The sequence below is a fragment of the Microplitis mediator genome, chromosome 10 (assembly GCF_029852145.1).
Source record: "Microplitis mediator isolate UGA2020A chromosome 10, iyMicMedi2.1, whole genome shotgun sequence".
Taxonomy (NCBI): Eukaryota; Metazoa; Arthropoda; class Insecta; order Hymenoptera; family Braconidae; genus Microplitis; species Microplitis mediator.
This window is the reverse complement of record NC_079978.1, coordinates 16,818,473-16,836,918: the sequence shown is the minus strand read 5'-3', so window position 1 is coordinate 16,836,918 and position 18,446 is coordinate 16,818,473. Positions and strand designations below refer to the sequence as shown.

General features: G+C 31.0%; 1 long non-coding RNA gene across 1 annotated transcript in view; it reads left to right on the top strand.

Moving 5' to 3' along the window:
* The first annotated feature begins 1,430 nt into the window (after positions 1–1,430).
* Positions 1,431–18,446, top strand: part of LOC130675562 (uncharacterized) — a 36,609-nt gene continuing 19,593 nt past the window's right edge. Inside the window, exon 1 of the long non-coding RNA XR_008991312.1 lies at positions 1,431–1,453. This is a non-coding gene — a long non-coding RNA (uncharacterized LOC130675562). The remainder of the gene's footprint in view (positions 1,454–18,446) is intronic.

Genomic DNA, 18,446 nt, shown 5'->3' with positions numbered 1-18,446 from the left:
TATACACGCGATTTATTGAGGTCTTTAGACTTCGTAAGCAGACTGGATTAAATGTCAAGAAAAGTTTTCGTCGCGTTTTTTCACGTTGGGGATACCCTCTATTTTTAATCACCGATAATGGGAAAGAATTTATTAATCATGAAATTAAAGATTATTTAAAAGAAACGGGAATAAAATCTGTGCCAACAGCGATCGCGCATCCGCAAAGTAACCCGGTTGAAAGAATTAACCGTACTCTGAAACCAATGATACGGGCATTTATTTCGAAAGATCAGACGTCGTGGGATGAGCACTTAGGTGAGTTCCAGCTCGCCTACAATAGTAGTTACCATGCTTCATTACATATGTCGCCATATTATTTGGTTCATGGTAAAGAACCACGGCTGTCGGGTAAAATAACCGAACTAGAAATAGATGACTTAGATTCAGATGATAATTCGTGGCGCGATCGAGTAAATCGTCTTGATCAGTTACGACACAAAATTGAAGCTATAATGAAAGTAGAAAGTGAGAAACAAGCCGTATATCATGATAAGGGACTTAAAGAGCCGCCTAAATTACAAGTGGGTGATTCGGTATATTACCCAAACAGAAAATTAAGTAAGAAAATTGATAAATATTCGTCTAGTTTGGCTAACAAATTCTTGGGACCAGCCATTGTCAATAAAATCATCAGCCCTTTAGTTGTTGAGTTAAAATCAGATACTGGGAAAATTTTGGGCAATCATTATGTACCCGATTTAAAATTGCCCAGACGCAGTCAGAGGCTGATGAAGACCGTTTAATTTGTTGCCAAGAGAAGAGAGTGATCACCGAATCAATGGAAAATTGACTTAATCTTTTTCAGCTTCCGAGCCCCAATCTCAAGTCTGGCGACGGGGAGTGTAACCGTGCAGCAGCGATTTTAAGACGTGAGAGTGAGGCTCTCTCGCTTCTATTTGTTCTCTCTCTCTCTCTCTCTCGTATAATTTTCTCGTTTGCGAGTTTGGCTGAGTCTCGGCGCTAGTCTTAGCGCAGCAGGTGAGCGATTTTCAGTCACTGCGCATAATTTGGAGGGGTCAACACGAGGTGTTGACCCAAGACAATTAATCTGAAGACGACACTCAAGTTCAAGTGGTTGAACCGATCGGTCTTATTCACTTTACACTCTATAAAATTTGTCTTTTCCGTGTATCAATTTATATAAAGAATAGTTAAGTTTAAGCACACTTGAGTTCTAGTGTGCGAGCCGATCGGTCACTCTCTTCCACTTTATTATATTGCCTAAGTCTATATTAAATTAAACCTAGTGATTTGAGTTGTTTATTGTGTGGTTGATTAAAACCAAAAGTGCAACAGTTGGTCCTGTGCAATCCCATCTCCAAGAGTTAGCTACGTCGTCGAAGCAGACTTCACCAACTACAAGGACGTACCACTGGATACCGGAGGGATGAACCGACGACCAGTACCAGCTGTAAGTTTTCAATACTTTTGGTCGCCACCCATATAAAATTTATAATATTATATTTAGACGATTTATTCTCTCTCTTCAACGCGGAAATTTCCCGCCAATCTTTGCCCATTATTCTCACTCGTTATCAATTAATTCCCGCGCGTTTCGAGTCCGCGAATTCTTTTGAATTACTTGTATATATATATATAAAATTAAATTAGTTTTAAGGAAAAGGGGAAAACTGTATATAATGAGGGATCTTGGTTAAATAAATTTCATAAATTAAATTTATCCGAGTAGTAATTATTGACTATCACCAGAGTCCTTTATCTTTAAGTTTATTTTCAGCCGCGTGTCCGGTCAGGACGAGTACCCGCTTCCTGAGAGTTTTCCCGTCTTTGGAACCAGAACTTTAGAATAAATTAAGGAGAATTAATGATAGAAAATTTAAGTAAAATCAGCAATTTCGGGAAACACTAATTAACTGTGGTCCGTGGCTACTAGACACGGAGTAGCCAGGGCCCACCGTTATAACTTTTTGAAACTTTTTGGATATTTTTTAATCAAATAGTTTAGAAAAAAATCTAAAAAATTTAATAAGAAAAGTTTTTGAAATTTTACATGTGCAAAATAAAAAAAAAATTTTTATATTATTATTCTCATAACATGTAAATTCCCTGATTAAACAAAACGACTCACTCAATATTGAATGTATATCTATATTAGGGTGTGTCATTTTAAGGCTATATTTTTTTTTTACTGTTATACCAGAAAATCTGGTAGTATATAGAAAATAAAAAATTATGCCGCTGGGCTAAAGGGTTTAAGTCCAATAGCGGCTGAGCTCATCAAAAAATTCGATTTCCCATTTAAATAACACGGGAAATTTTTTTTTTTAACTTTGAGTATTTTTAACTCGTGAATAAATCAATAGATCGAATTGACTAATACATACTTTTGTAGGAAATTGAACGCTCTACAAAAAAGGTTTCTTATCATTTTTCGATCAATCGATCTGTTCTAAAGTTATTAGAGCTCGAAGTCAAATTATAGTAAATTTCTAGATCTTTTTACTTTTCCGGCAAAACTATCAGACTTATCGTAAAATGTTGTAGGTTCTTTTTTTTTGACAATCTTATTCTCTACAAATTATTATCAGTAAAATTTTTTCAAATTCCGCATTGTTTTCTAGTTATTTTTATTTTAATTTCAAGCTCTTAAAAAAGTAGTGTTCTGATCGATTTCAAGAGCTCGGCATTGAAATGAAAATAATTAGAAAACAATGCGGAATTTGAAAAAATTTTACTGATAATAATTTGTAGAGAATAAGATTGTCAACAAAAAAGAACCTACAACATTTTACGATAAGTCTGATAGTTTTGCCGGAAAAGTATAAAGATCTCGAAATTTACTATAACTTGACTTCGAGCTCTAATAACTTTAGAACAGATCGATTGATCGAAAAATGATAAGAAACCTTTTTTGTAGAGCGTTCAATTTCCTACAAAAGTATGTATTAGTCAATTCGATCTATTAATTTGTTCACGAGTGAAAAATACTCAAAGTTAAAAAAAAAAATTTCCCGTGTTATTTAAATGGGAAATCGAATTTTTTGATGAGCTAAGCCGCTATTGGACTTAAACCGATCAGCCCAGCGGCATAATTTTTTAATTTTTATATACTACCAGATTTTCGGGTATAGCAGTAAAAAAAAAATATAGCCTTAAAATGACACACCCTAATCTATATAGTAGTAGAATTGAATCGTTTTGAATTGTATTTAATCGTTTCCAATCATTTTGAATCGTTCGCTTCAATCAGGATTGTTTTTTATACATTATGGAAATAAAATTATTTGTATAAACATTTTTTGCAATAAAATTAAAATATCTCATATTTAGCGCCTACCACATTAATAAAATATTGTTAGTTATAGCAAAAATATTTATTCATCACAATAATCAAAGCAAATGTATCATCTTCATCGATGTTTAAAATATACCTCAAATAAAAATAATAGAATTAACTTTGCAAAAAATCATTTCCCAGTAAACACATTGACGTAAATTTGACGTCAGAGTGACGTTACGCTATGTCATCATTTACGTAAGGTATAAGTCACGAATGAGTCAGGTGTGACTCATTATTTCCCACTTTTTTACGTAAGATTATGATGTAAAACTAATGACGTATGCATGATGTAAATGTGATGTCTGTGTGACTTTCTATGACGTCAATATGACATATGGGTGATGTCAAAATTATCAATTCGGAAAAAATATTTTGAAAAATAAAAAAATAAAATGAAATACCGAATTTTTGATTTGACTATTACCGCACGAACGCATTGTGAATTCTGAAACAAGATTAGATAACGTTAAATGATGAAAAAATCCTGGGCGTCTGCTGGGTTCGAACACGGCTCCTCTTGGCTGGTAGTCCTGAACGTTGCTCACTGGTCCACATCACGAGAGTTCAAATCTCGTGCTTAATTGATGTATTTAGAGTGAAATGCCGGAAAAGACATAGTTAATAAGTTTTCGTGATGGATTTTTACAAAATTCAAAAAACTCCATGAACTTATATGAAATTTTATAGAAGCAATATTTGTCGACCTCGATGATAATTGTATAAAATTTCATTAAGTTTCATCAAATTTTGTAATTTTTTGTTGTAATGTGAAATTTAAAAAATCTTAAATAAAATTTTGCGAAACATTAAATAATTTCACAAAATCGTATGAAATTCAATCGATTGAAAAATTGTGATACTAAACTTTAAAATCATAATAGCAAAAGAGTTCAAACTGTCGTTACATTTTCTTTGTCATCCTAAATGATATTTTCGATACATCATTTAAAAAAATAAAGTTAATTTTTTTATGCTCACGCTATTGTTTTAATCTAAAACGTCTGAATGATCTATTATCGAGTTTATCGATTACTTTGACCCCAAAAATGTTCGACGTTTAGTTGTTATTTTTACACATTTATACATGTTTGAAAATTCATTCTATGATTGTTTTATTTCAATAAATAGATGATAAAAAACTATGACTCGGACATTACATCAGCATTGCGTAAAATACTGACTTGTCACTGATGTAAAGATATGATTTAAGAGTGGCATCCACATTACGTATAACCGTGACTTTGCTACTGACATAAATGTATGATTTTAAAATTACGTCATTATGATATACGGATAATGACTTTATTACTACATAACAATGTGATGTAGATTCTATGTCAAACGTACGTAATACATAAGACATAACTGTGACATAGTACAAGAGTCATGCTTACATCAAGATGATGTCACAAGCTTTACATCATATTAAAGTCATGTAGAACGTCAGATTGACATCAAATTTACATCAGATGTCGTGACATTGCTATGACCTACGTATGACGTCAAAATAAGGTCATGTGTTCACTGGGTTGCTATATGGATATATATAAAATATTAACGGTGAATTTTAAATGCTTTTTTCAAATTAAAAACATATACTCTGATTAGCTATTAGTAACTTCAAATCAAAAGATCGAGAATATTCGAGAATACAATACTTGATTCTAACCTCAAAAATTTAATTTTATTGCAAACATAATTTTTATTTTTTATATATTTGATAATACTAATTTCTTAGAGAGTATATTGTGAAATTAATAAATTTCTTACAGTTTAAGGTTAAAACTCGGATTCTCCTTTTAATACTGATATTTTTTTCTTTTTTTTCTCATTTTTAATTTGTAAGCAGCGTCCCCCTGATTGAAAAAAGTGATTTGAAACGATTCGAAATAAAAAATTTTAAATACTTTTTAATGCTTTTGAATACCTTGAATACTTTTGAATCCCTCTTCTTATGGGCATTTAACATTGCAAATCGTTTTAAATCGCTTTTTTTAATCAGGGCCACTTTTTGTTTCGTTTTAGGTAACTTCGAGGTAAAAATAATTTCTGTCTCTTCATAATCAATTCACCAATTAAGCCAAAGGGAGGAGTTGTTTTGGATATTTTGCACAATATTATTTTTATTAATTACGAATCAGTAGCAATTAAAAAATATTCATTAGGCGTCACTTTCAACCATGTTTTATTTTACGTCTTTATCTCGTAAACACCGGAAACCAATGCGCCATATGTGGCGACTTGGGGCACTAATTTCTTCGCCTTACCTATATATATATTATCGTATGAAACCTATTAGTTTCAATAATAATAATACTGATAATAATAATAATAATAATACGAATTATTGTAGTGAGGTTATTCAGGTTGAAATGATGTTGAGAAATGTATAAAAAATAAAACAAGATTAAGATATAATGAGGTTATAGAGGTTTGTTTGAGGTTGAAAGCAGTTACAGCGGATCTATGAAGTTCTTGAGGTTGGAAAGCGGGTGAGATTGAGGTTCGATAAAGTTATTGAGGTTGAAATTAGATTCAATATTCGACTCAGGCAAGTTATACAGGTTCATTTAAGGTTTCAATGCGGTTATGGAGGTTCAGTTAATGTTCTGTGAAGTTTTTGAGGTTGAAATGAGGGTAAATTTTTCGACTCGGGGACCGCCGCACCACCGCTGCACCACTACCGCACCATACCGCCGCACCATAGCTGTGATATTTTGTTGTAAATTATTTTTTATTAGTGATTTAAAAGTGGTATATTCTTTTCAATCTCATATAGCACAAGTAAACATAGTAGTCACTGTCGGTAGCGTAGCCTAGTCGTTAAAGCGTCGGTCTTTCGTGCGTAAGGTCCCGGGTTCGAATCCTACTAAATCGTGTGCGTTTGGTTGATATTTATAGCGTTTTTTTCCTAAATTAAAAATTTCTACTCGGTTAGAAATTAATTTCATCACAAATCTGATTGATTTCCGCATCGTCAAAGAAAAAAAAAAAACTACTAAAATTGAGTGAGTCTTTTTTTTTAATTTAGTTGAAATTTCTATACATGGCTATGTATATATTGAAAATTTTAATATATGGCCATATATAATTCACTTTTACCGGACAATTAAATTTCTCTCACCATAAACCGGGTAAATTAATTAATTAATCATAAGATATTTGGGCATATAAATGCCATTTTTTTTGTGAAATCGGCGTTATGCTCAAGCATTGGTGCGGCGGTCGTGCAGCGGTGATGCAGCGGTGGTGCGGTGGTCGATAAAAATTTATAATTTTTTCGTAAAAATAATAATTTCATTTTTACTTGGGATTTTTTTTTATCAATTCAAAAAAAAAATTTTGCCCAGTTGGGCTTATTTTACAAAATATCACTCTGGAAATTTTTGAGGATTTATAGACAACTTCAGTGTTTGACAAACTGAAATGAAGAAATTAATTGTAAGTGGTAATCCTCAAAAAAATTTTGATTTTTTTCAAAAAATAGAAAAAAAAAAATAGCAGATACATGTAAATAATTTTACTGTACTTTTTTTCAAAAATTACACCTGAAACTGAAGAGAAAAACAAAATTACCATTTGGTTTATTTTTAGGTAGATTTTTTTAAAAATCTAGGTATTGTATTTGTCCTCATGGTCGATTTTTCAAGGAATTTTGTCACAACCTATCATAATTAGTTGAGTAGAGTTCGAAAATACCATTCGTTGAAAAATTTATATATGTATGTATGTATATATATATATATATATATATATATATATATATATATATATATATATATATGTAATAGAACCAAGTTTTGAGAACACGATTGCGCCTAGAATCCTTATCGGATCCTAATGAAATTTTTTACACTTATTCTATGGGCGATTACCACGGTTAAGTTCGAAGATGGGCTAAATCGTTCGATTAGTTTAGAAGATATGGCTGTTTCAAATTCCCACGATTTTTCAAAAAAAAAAAATTTTATCCACTTTCAAGTTCATATAACTTTAAAACTAAAACTCATAGATAATTTCCGTAAAAAGTATTTGAAAGCTTGTCTAATAAGCTTTAATTTATGACCTTAAATTTGATGTTTTGACCATTTCTTCAAATAATTTGATAGCCTTGAAAATTTTAATGGAATCAAAAAATGTTGAAAATATGGTTTTCATTCAACATCATTTATGCATTTCCCATTATAATCAAATTTCGTCAGTTGTATTTTGTTGTGCACAAAATAACCTGTAAATTTCACAGCTATTTTATATTTTAAAAGTATTTCTTTTATTACTTATGATGTATCAAATGTACCTCTACGACGTATGATTATAGCTGGTCTTGTCATTACGATAGCACCTACAGTTCTTATCGGATCTTAATGAAATTTTCCACACTTATTCTATAGGCGATTATCTTGATCAAGTTCAAAGATGGGCTGAATCGTTCAAATATTTGTGAAGTTATGGCTGTTTGAAATTTCCACGAGTTTTCGAAAAAATCAGTTTTTATTCACTGTTGAAGTTCATATAACATTAAAACTAAAACTGATAGACAATTCCAGTAAAAAGTATTTAAAAGCTTTTCTAATAAGCTTTAATTAAAGACCTTCAACTTAATGTTTTGACCATTTCTTCCAATAATTTGATAGCCTTAAAAATTTTAATGGAATCAAAAAATGTTGAAACATGGTTTTCATTTCACATAACTTATGCATTTCCCATTATAATACAATTTTGTCAGTTGTATTATAGTGTGAACAAAATAACCTGTAAATTTCACTGCTATTTTATATTTTAAAAGTATTTTTTTTATTATTTATGCTGTTTCAATCGTACTTGTACGTCCTATAATTATAACTGATCTTGCCGTCGTAATAGTAATTACAATTATGATCTCATACTAATTAAAATTTCTATACTTTGTTTACGTGAAGGTTAGTTTAGTACATTACCTATATAATGTTTTGTCATATCAACTATCTGAAGTTCTCTATCGAAAATAGTCGTTGTCTTTTTTTTACTCTTACTCTTAGAAAACGAGCCTAATTTCATATCATGACTATACACTAACATGTATCACAAGATATGTATGTATGAAACTTTTTATATAGATTAATTGGAAAATCTACCTTCCATTTCGGCTGCCGAATGGCCTTTTTTTTACCATGTGGTTGATTTCGAAAAATAAATCTAACGCACACCGCTATTTCAAAAGCCTGTAACTTGGTCAAAAATACACTAAATGGCAATTTTATTTTTCATTCTCTTTAATTGCAGGTGTAGTTTTTGAAAAAAATTACAGTAAAACTATTGATGGTATCTTCTATTTTTTTTTTCAATTTTTTGAAAAAAATCCAAATTTTTTTGAGGATTACCACTTCCAATTAATTTCTTCATTTCAGTTTGTCAAACACTGAAGTTGTCTATAAATCCTCAAAAATTTCCAGAGTGATATTTTGTAAAATAAGCCCAACTGGGCAAAATTTTTTTTTGAATTGATAAAAAAAAATAGAAGAAAAAGTCCGCCCACTCTGGAATTGGCGGGAAAAATGGCAGAGTAAATTAAACTTTTTTTTGAGGAAATAAAAAATAAAATAAAAAATGGCGAACTTTAAAAAAATTACGGTTTTTCTCAAAAAAGCCGAAAATTTTATAGAGTTTAATATTTTTTAATTTTTTTGTATTTTTTTTCTAAAAAATTCATTTGAAGAGAAAAATTTTGAAAAAAAAAACGTCCCAATTAGTCAATTTTTGAAGAAGTTATAGCTATTTGGAAAAATCAAAGCCTTATTTTTGAAAAATCCATAACTTTTTTTGGGTTGAGTAAAAAAATTTGTTAATTTCCTGTAAAATGATTTTAATAGGGTAGAAGAGGAAAAAAAATTTTCAGGCAAATCTAGAGGGGTCGAGGTCAAAAGTGGTCGATTTGGCGTGGAATGCCCCATTTATAATTTTTATAAATAAATGCGTGTTGTTAGAGAACTATAACAGATAAACGTTAGGTTTAAAATTTATAAAAAAGCTTAACTCATACTGTATAAAAACGACTCGAAGGTCGAAAACTGTATCTGCAATAGTTGCAAAGTTACATCAATTTGTTTGTTGACAAATTGAGTCAGTGCTCGAGCTCTGTCGTACTCCAAAACCCAGATGTTTTTTTAAAAATTGAAAAAATTTCTATTTGCCATATTGTTGCAGGTTGCTGTTTTTGTAATTTTTTTATGTTCTAGAAAAAAATTAAAATAAAAAAAAAAGTTGTCAAACAAACAAATGAATAAATTGTTGAGAAAAAAATTTTTTTTTTGCCATTATATTTAGAAATGCAAATTATGATTAAAAAAAAAACGATTCCTTGATGAAAAAAACGATTATAAACAATAAGATATAGTTTTTAAGAAAATTTTGTTTTTCGAAATCATTATTTCCTTACGCTAACAATATGGTGAAAAAAATTTTTTCAATAATATTTAATTAATCCATTTGTTTATAAAAAATTTATTTGTTTATAAAAAAACAAAATTTTCTTAAAAACTATATCTTATTGTTTATAATCGTTTTTTTCATCAAGGAATCGTTTTTTTTTTAATCATAATTTGCATTTCTAAATATAATGGCAAAAAAAAAATTTTTTTCTCAACAATTTATTCATTTGTTTGTTTGACAACTTTTTTTTTTATTTTAATTTTTTTCTAGAGCATAAAAAAAATTACAAAAACAGCAACCTGCAACAATATGGCAAATAAAAATTTTTTCAATTGTTTAAAAAACATCTGGATTTTGGAGTACGACAGAGCTCGAGCACTGACTCAATTTGTCAACAGACAAATTGATGTAACTTTGCAACTATTGCAGATACAGTTTTCGACCTTCGAGTCGTTTTTATACAGTATGAGTTAAGCTTTTTTATAAATTTTAAACCTGACGTTTATCTGTTATAGTTCTCTAACAACACGCATTTATTTATAAAAATTATAAATGCATTTTTAAGAAAAAAATTTTTTTTTTTAAATTATTATTTCCTTACGCTAACAATATGGTGAACAAAAATTTTCCAAAAATATTTAATTAATCCATTTGTTTATAAAAAGATTATAAAGTTTATAAAATAGCATGAAAAATTTGAAAACTAATCATATAATGCCTAACAAGAATATTAAATCAGTAATAGCTTAAAATTAAAAAAAAACACTTGAGAATACAAAATAATAATGCTCACTGTACGTATCATTAGAGTACGACTGATATACTATATATATATTTATCATTTAAAGACGCCGTAAAGTATATATTACATACGGAGTGGGCCAAAAACATTGACTAATTTTTTCTGTCATAGCTATATCGAAAATATTATTCAGAATGACAAAAAAAAAATTTCATGAAAGTTTGAGCCCTTAATATTAATTTTAAGAGGTCTATCATCGCTATTTTTAATTTTAATTCATAATTTGATGTTTTACGTCAGAACTGCTAAAACATTGGAGTAAACAAAAATCATTTTTACTTATTCTTATGTAAATAGTAGATTGTATAGCGCGTGTGCAAGGAGAGAGATATCTTGATGAGCGTGATGCGCATGAACTGATAGCTTATGGCGCAGTCACATGAGTACGAGTGTGAATAACGCACGAGCCGTAGGCGAGTGTGGCTATTCACACGAGCTAATACACCATTTTTATATAGTGGAAACCTAAACATGCAAACATGCAAATAACCTTCTCAATAAGACAATTTATAGATAAATTGAGAAAAATATAGATAGCCCGAACTGGGAATCGAACCCAGACCAATTCGGTATCGCGCCGAGTGCTCTACCAGTTGAGCTATCCGGCCATATACTATATTCCATTCAATTTGATCTATAACTTATTGAGCCACACCGTCCATCGTACGGTAATACACCATTTTTATATAGTGGAAACCTAAACATGCAAACATGCAAATAACCTCAATAAGACAATTTATAGATAAATTGAGAAAAATATATTTGCCCCAGGTATCATGCGTAGGGCTAAAAATGAGCAAATGTATCGGATTTATAGTAATTAGACGAAAAAAAAAAAAAATTTTTATGAAATTCTGGAGGTGCCCCGTTTTGCCTACCCTACCCCTTTATGCCCCCCCCTCCTCTCCTATATGTATTAGGATGACCCAAAAAACCCGACTATTTTTTTTTTCGAGTCTCTTATGAAAATTTATTGGTTTATGATGTTTTAAGAAGTCGCTCTAAAAATCTGCTCTACAAAAAATTTCCAAAAGGTCGCTCACGAATTTGGAAAACATAAAAAATGATCGAAATTCGGATTTTTCGTTTCTAAATGTTTTTTTTTTTTCTCGTGGCAGCAATAGCTTATATTTGTAAAATCATGATTATGCTGAAAATTTCAGCTCAAAATTTGAATATTTAAACGGCGCTCAAGAATTTTTAACATTAACTGCATCTAAATTAAAAAAATAATAAAATAAAACGGAAACAATAATTATAATTAATCTAACAGTTTCTATTAATGACTAACTTTTATTTATGAATATGAACGAGTATGCTTAGTCATGTATGATCAAGCCTGAATTTTCATAAATATTTTTCACTATTTGCATATAACCGTGAAAGATTAAGGTTGACCAAACATAGCCTTGTACGATCATGTCTGCGCTGTGCATGATCATGGATGACAGAGTATGCTCAACCATGACCTTTTCCGAGGGATTACATCTCTGGATACAATTATTTCTAACGTAAGTCATGAGTAAGGTCAAGAATTTGGTTTTTTTAAAAGGGAGAGATAAAAGATGGGAGGAGCTGAATTTCTGATTGGTTGAATTTTTATAGATTTGTATTTGTTTATTTGAATGGACTGAAAAGAGCGATGAAACACAAATAAATTTAACCAATGCAAAACAAATATACTAATCACATAACCATGTATATTTGTAATCTTGATGTGGAACTTCTTATTCGTTGGTTGAAACTCTAAAATATGCAGTCAACTATATTTTGAATGAATAGAAGCTGTCCAGCGTGCAAATCATGTTCCAATTAAAGAAAAATTTTGTAATCCGTCGACTCAAGTAATATCATCTAAAATATTTGCAAAATAATACCCTTAGTTTAAATTCATTCAAAATATAGTTGGGTGCATATTTTAGAGTTTCAACCAATAAAGTTCTACATCAAAATTACAAATATACATGGTTATGTGACTAGTATATTTGTTTTGCATTGGTTAAACTTATTTTTGTATCATCGCTCTTTTCACTCCATTCAAATAAACAAATACAAATCTATAAAAATTCAACCAATCAGAAATTCAGCTCCTCCCATCTTTTATCTCTCCCTTCGAAAAAAACCAAATTCTTGGCCTTAGTCATGAGCAAGCCTGATCTATATAAAATGAATCATGCATGATCATGCTTGATCACGAATGAGTCATGCAATGAAGAAGCTTTATTATTAATATTCAAGGGTCGCTTAAAAACGTCCAAAAGACAGTACTCGGAAACATTCAAAATTCTTGAGCGATGTTTAAATATTTAATTTTTGGGCTGAAATTTTCAGAGCAGTCATGGTTTCACAAATATAAACTACAGCTGTCACGAGAAGGAAGAAATTTAGAACAAAAAAATCCGAATTTCAATCATTTTTGATATTTTTCCAAATTTGTGAGCGAAATTAGTTATTTAATAAATGTAAGGTAAAGAGTAAAAAAGAAAAATTTCCAAAAACGAGATAAAACAAGAATTTTTTTACTTCTTTTTTTTACGTTTTACTCGGCGGTTTTTTTTTTCGTTTTTTGGAAATTTTTTTTTTTTTCTCTTTATCTTACATTTACTGAGTAACTAACGCAAAAATGAAAGAAAATCCGAAAAAAATTAATTTTTTCATTTTGATAACGATTACACAATTTAAAGTCAATCTGAAAATCTGAAGATCAATCTGAAAATTTCGAAGGTTTTTGGTTTTTACATTAAGCTGTAAAATCACCCGGCAACATTGACCTTTCCATCAATATTTTAACTAAAAAACCAGAAAATGGTCATTCTTTGTGGGTTTTTCAAATTGATGTTAAGGATAAAAGAAATTTTTTTTTTTTTTAAATAAAAAATGTAGCCTGTAGGGAATTTATTCAAGTTTCTTAAACTGCCCTTCTAAGTACTGTGCAACCATTAGTTGCTGAGATATCGATAATCAAAGATAAAAGGATCCTTTTTCATTTGACGGCTGATATCTCAGCAGCAAATTGTTGTACAGAGAAACAAGAAAAGCAAATTGTAGCTGATTAAATTTCCTAAACGAACCATGAATTGGTTTTTTCGAAAAAAATTTTCCCGGCCCCGTAGACCTAAAAAACAAAACTAAAAAATTTTGTCTCGACCTTATTCTTACACTGAGAGAAAAAAAAATTAAATTCAAGTAACCATGTTTACTTAACTCATACTACTAAAAACAAGAAAAAATTTACTACATCGAAGTATAATATTTCTTATCTTTATAACAATTGTTTAAATCTACTCATAAATTTTCTACAGACAATGCATTTGTACTAAAATTAAGAAAATATTTACTTGGCACTATTTAAGTAAAATAATACTTAAATCAAGAAATTTTACTTGGAAATATACACTTTTTTCTCTCAGTGTATGATTCCGCAAAAACCGTGGCTGAAAAAATTATTTTGCTGAATTATCTTCAAACTAGAGATTTCAAGCTTCAATTTGCTTTTTTCATTTTTTTGATACGATCATTTTTCACGAAATTACAGTCTTCCAAAAATCACTAAAAAATTTAGAAAATTTTCTTGTTCCTTTAATTTTTTGGATAAGTGTATTAAAAAAATAATTTTTCATGTTCGAAAACCTGAAAAAAGCGCGATGTGCCGTTGACGCGAGTGAATTCGAGCGTTGAATTTGTTCGGATTTTCTGCGCAGTGTTGCCAATTACCACCAGCGACTCATTTCCAGCTCATTTAATTCATCTCTTTCTTTATTATTTTTATAAAAAATAACATAATAAAAACAGCTGTTGTATTTCAAGCCGCTTATCGATCATAATCACGACAATTAAAATAGTCAATGATAAAAAGGAACCCTTATTAAAAGAATCGATTTAAAACGATTAGAAAAAAAAAATTTTTTTAATACTTTTTAATGCTTTTGAATACTTTTAAATCACTCTTCTTATAGGAATTCAACATTGCAAATCGTTTCTTTTAATCAGGGAAGGAAAAATTAAAAGGGAAGTATAAATAAATAATCTATTGAATTAATTAATACTAAATTTTTATTTACTTACAGAAATATACATTTAAATGATTTATATTTACAATATTTAGTTCTTTTCGCTCTTTTTGCTGGTTCCAGAAACTGGTCCATTTCTAAGGGATCTTCCTTCCTCCCCTTTTTCGAATTGGACTGGACCAATCCTTCCTGACTGAGCAATTTTGCCTGGTTCTGTTTTCGGCATGTAGATATCGGCACAAAAAAAAAGTTATCTTGAGTCAAGATTAAATTTGAATCCCTTCAGAGCTCATTTATTTTCTTGGCTCATCATTTATTTTTTTGTGGGCGTTCCTTCAGCACTTTGTTTACTACTATCCCGCCCGCGTTTCCGTTGTAACCTCGTTCCCTTGTATGGACCAGAGTATGTTTTTACTGCAGGAGCTTTCGGCCTAGCACGTGCTTTCGGCCTAGCACGCGCTTTCTGACGACGCTCTTCATCCCTTAACTGACGAAGACGGTCTTCCTCCATTTTTTTTTCTAACTGATCTAATGTCGCCTTTAACCGCGCTCGCATTTCTACAGCCTCCCGAAGTTTATCGGAGGCAATGTAAATAGCCACAGTTGCAACATCTTGCAGATCTTGTCTGCAAGGTGGTGGTGATGGTGGTAACGGCGGTGGTGGAGATTGAGGTCCGTGAAGAATTCTTTGAACTGGCATAGCTGCAGTGATCTTCGACTGTGTAATCTTTGGCCCTCAACAAAACGAAATTCTTATTGATATAATATGGTAGTAGTACGTAGCCCACTATGGACGATGATTGAGAAGTACGAAAAAAAACGTAATGTGGTAGGTTCAATAAGTATTCTCACTTCCTTATTGTTTTCAGAATTCAAAGTGTAACAAACAACTTTTTATACATATAAGTATAAAACAGAATTGATGATCAAAAACACCTCGATGTTTTTATAAATGATAATTGAGAATCAGAACTGCACCAGAATATTGAATTCACGTACTTTATACTTGGCCACAAATGTATTCACTGATCGCTCAATTTACAATGAAGCTACACTGAGACTTGGCCAGACCGTGAGTAAAAATTTCCCCCTCCTAGCATCCTGCTCCGTGATAGTTTACCATGGGAAGGGGAAAATTCCTAGTCCTTATGCTGAAAAAGAGAGCCCGTGTTGGCAGGAAGCCTAGTACATGGTGGGGACAACTGAATCGGTCACAGCGCTAGCTGTGAGCACAATTTTGTTGAATCATGCTCTCGCCACGGGAAGGGGAAACTTCCCTTCAGTTACCATACAATAGGGACGGGCGATAAAAATCAATTTATGAAACTATCAATAGATTTACAAACAATCGACTACTATCTAAGCGATATTTTGTGCATTCAATTGATCTATTGTTGATATTTTGTTTGTTCCAAAAGATCGAAATTTGATAGGTAAGTTTTGAAAATTTTAAGGGGCCTACTTTGCTCCCTGGGGCCCACTTTGCCCCCTTCTCCCCTACATAATCCGAATCCCACCATCGGCCAGGGCTGAAAATTTCTAGAATTGATAGAAGTTTAACGTAAAAAAATTTCGAAAAAATCAACGAACACAAACAGTTTTAAAATCACGTTTAAAATGTTAGTTTTCAAAAATCATACAAAAAAACACTTGCTATAATTTATTTGTATTCTTTTTTGAAAACAACATTTTATAGCTTGAAATCTCTAGTATCGATGCATTTTCATCAAAAACGTTCAAGAGCTAGAGTTAATGCGTAAACAGGAGAAATATCGCGAGACAAAAATTTTCGAATTTTTTTTTTTTTCCAAAGAGTCCACGGGCCGTGGAAAAATTTTTCCAGCTGAACCAATTCATACGTTCATTGGCAAATTTATTCAGCTAATAATTCATTTTTTTTAACCTTGTAGGACAATTTGTCGCAGGTATATCAGCCAACAAACGAAAAAGGTTTTTTTTAGCTTCGATAATCGGTTTCTCAGCTACTAACGATTGATAATTAACATAATAAACAGGCCCTAATATATATTACTAGGCTTCGGATAATTCCATATCCAGTCAACTGAGTCGACTTGAAATTTAAATCAAAGTCAAACAAATATAAAAGAGAAAATATAAACTCTACAACGAATATAAAATAAAAACTATAAGCTCTACGACAAATATTAAAATATAAAATTTACTCATTAAAATGTATTTGTCTATTGATATTACTTAAACGAAAACTTCAAATAATAAGATTAAGTAAAATATTTGTAAATGAGAGATAGATAAAAATTGTAAAATTAAAATAAGTGTGAAGCAAAAGAAAGATTAGATAAACCCAAAACCGATGGAAACTGCTGATCTGTTCTAATTACTTATGGTCTAGACTTTATGTAAATCCTATTGTTAAAAGTGCGAACTTCAAGATGAGTGTCTGATAAGGTATAAGTCCGTCGGCTGAAGAGGAGAGCCTGTATAAATTTTGTTAGCACCAGCTAAACTCAACGTTTGTTTACGTATTTTGGGTCAAGGATCACGAAAATCGGGTCTATTTTGCTCAAAAGTGGTGCAAACAACAACAATTTAATTGTTTAAATCGAAATAACTCTCGAACCACTGGTTTGTTGGGACAGTTTATCGGAAACAAATTGTTTAAAATGAAAAAATACACAAAAAAGGTAACATAGTGTTTTTATGTATCTTAAATATTTCGCAAGATATGATAAAAAAACAAGCCAGGCGCTCGGACCTCTCCCTTTCGCACGAGCAGCTGCCTATCGGTCGCGCTCTCTCTCCGCCAAATCTCATCAGATGCTTGATAGGCTGAAGTTTTTTACATTAAAAATGAAAGAAAAAGAAAAATCGACAAAATGTCGATACCACCAATCGACAGAATTTTTTCTGAAACGAATTTCTATCGTATTGTCCACAGACGTTTTTTTTTTTTTTTTATTTTAAAATTAACGGATTTAAAATCCGTTTCAGAAAAAATGCTGTCGATTGCTGGTATCGACATTTTATCGATTTTCTCAATCCAATCTGGACTTTGAAAGAATACATTTGTTTATAACATTAGTTAACATAAAACAAAAACGTCTCTGGACGATACGATAGAAATTCGTTTTAGAAAAAATGCTGTCGATTGGTGGTATTGACATTTTGTCGATTTTTTTTTTCTTTCATTTTTAATGTAAAAAACTTGGCAAAATTCCAGCCTATCAAGCATCTGATGAGATTCGGCGGAGAGGGAGCGCGACCGATAGGCAGCTGCTCGTGCGAGAGGGAGAGGTCCGAGCGCCTGGCTCGTTTTTTCATCATATCTTGCGAAATATTTGAGATACATAAAAACACTGTGTTACTTTTTTTGTGTATTTTTTCATTTTAAACCTTTTTTTTCAATAAACTGTCCCAACAAACCAGTGGTTCGAGAGTTATTTCGATTTAAACAATTAAATTGTTATTAACAATTGTTTGCACCACTTTTGAGCAAAATGGACCTGATTTCCATGATCCTTGGCCCAAAATACGTAAGTAATCGTTGATTTTAGCTGGTGCCAACAAAATTTACACGGGCTTTCCTCTTCAGCCGAAGGACTAACATGTGTTTTCCGAAGAAAACGAAGTGAATTGTTATTTTCTTAATTTTTTACCGACGATATTCTCCGAACTAATTAACCGATTTTGATACTTGAGTCGGCATTCGACGTAGTTTTTCAGCCTCTCATGCTAAAACGTTATTCCGCCGTGCTAAGTACAGAAGCGGTAACTTGCTATCATGGTATTCCTATACAAATACACCGCTCCTGTGATGAGCACGGCAGTATTAGAATTAATAAGTTTTGCGATTATTGAGTTTATAAAAAAAAATACTTTTTTTAAATTCTTTCGACAATAATAT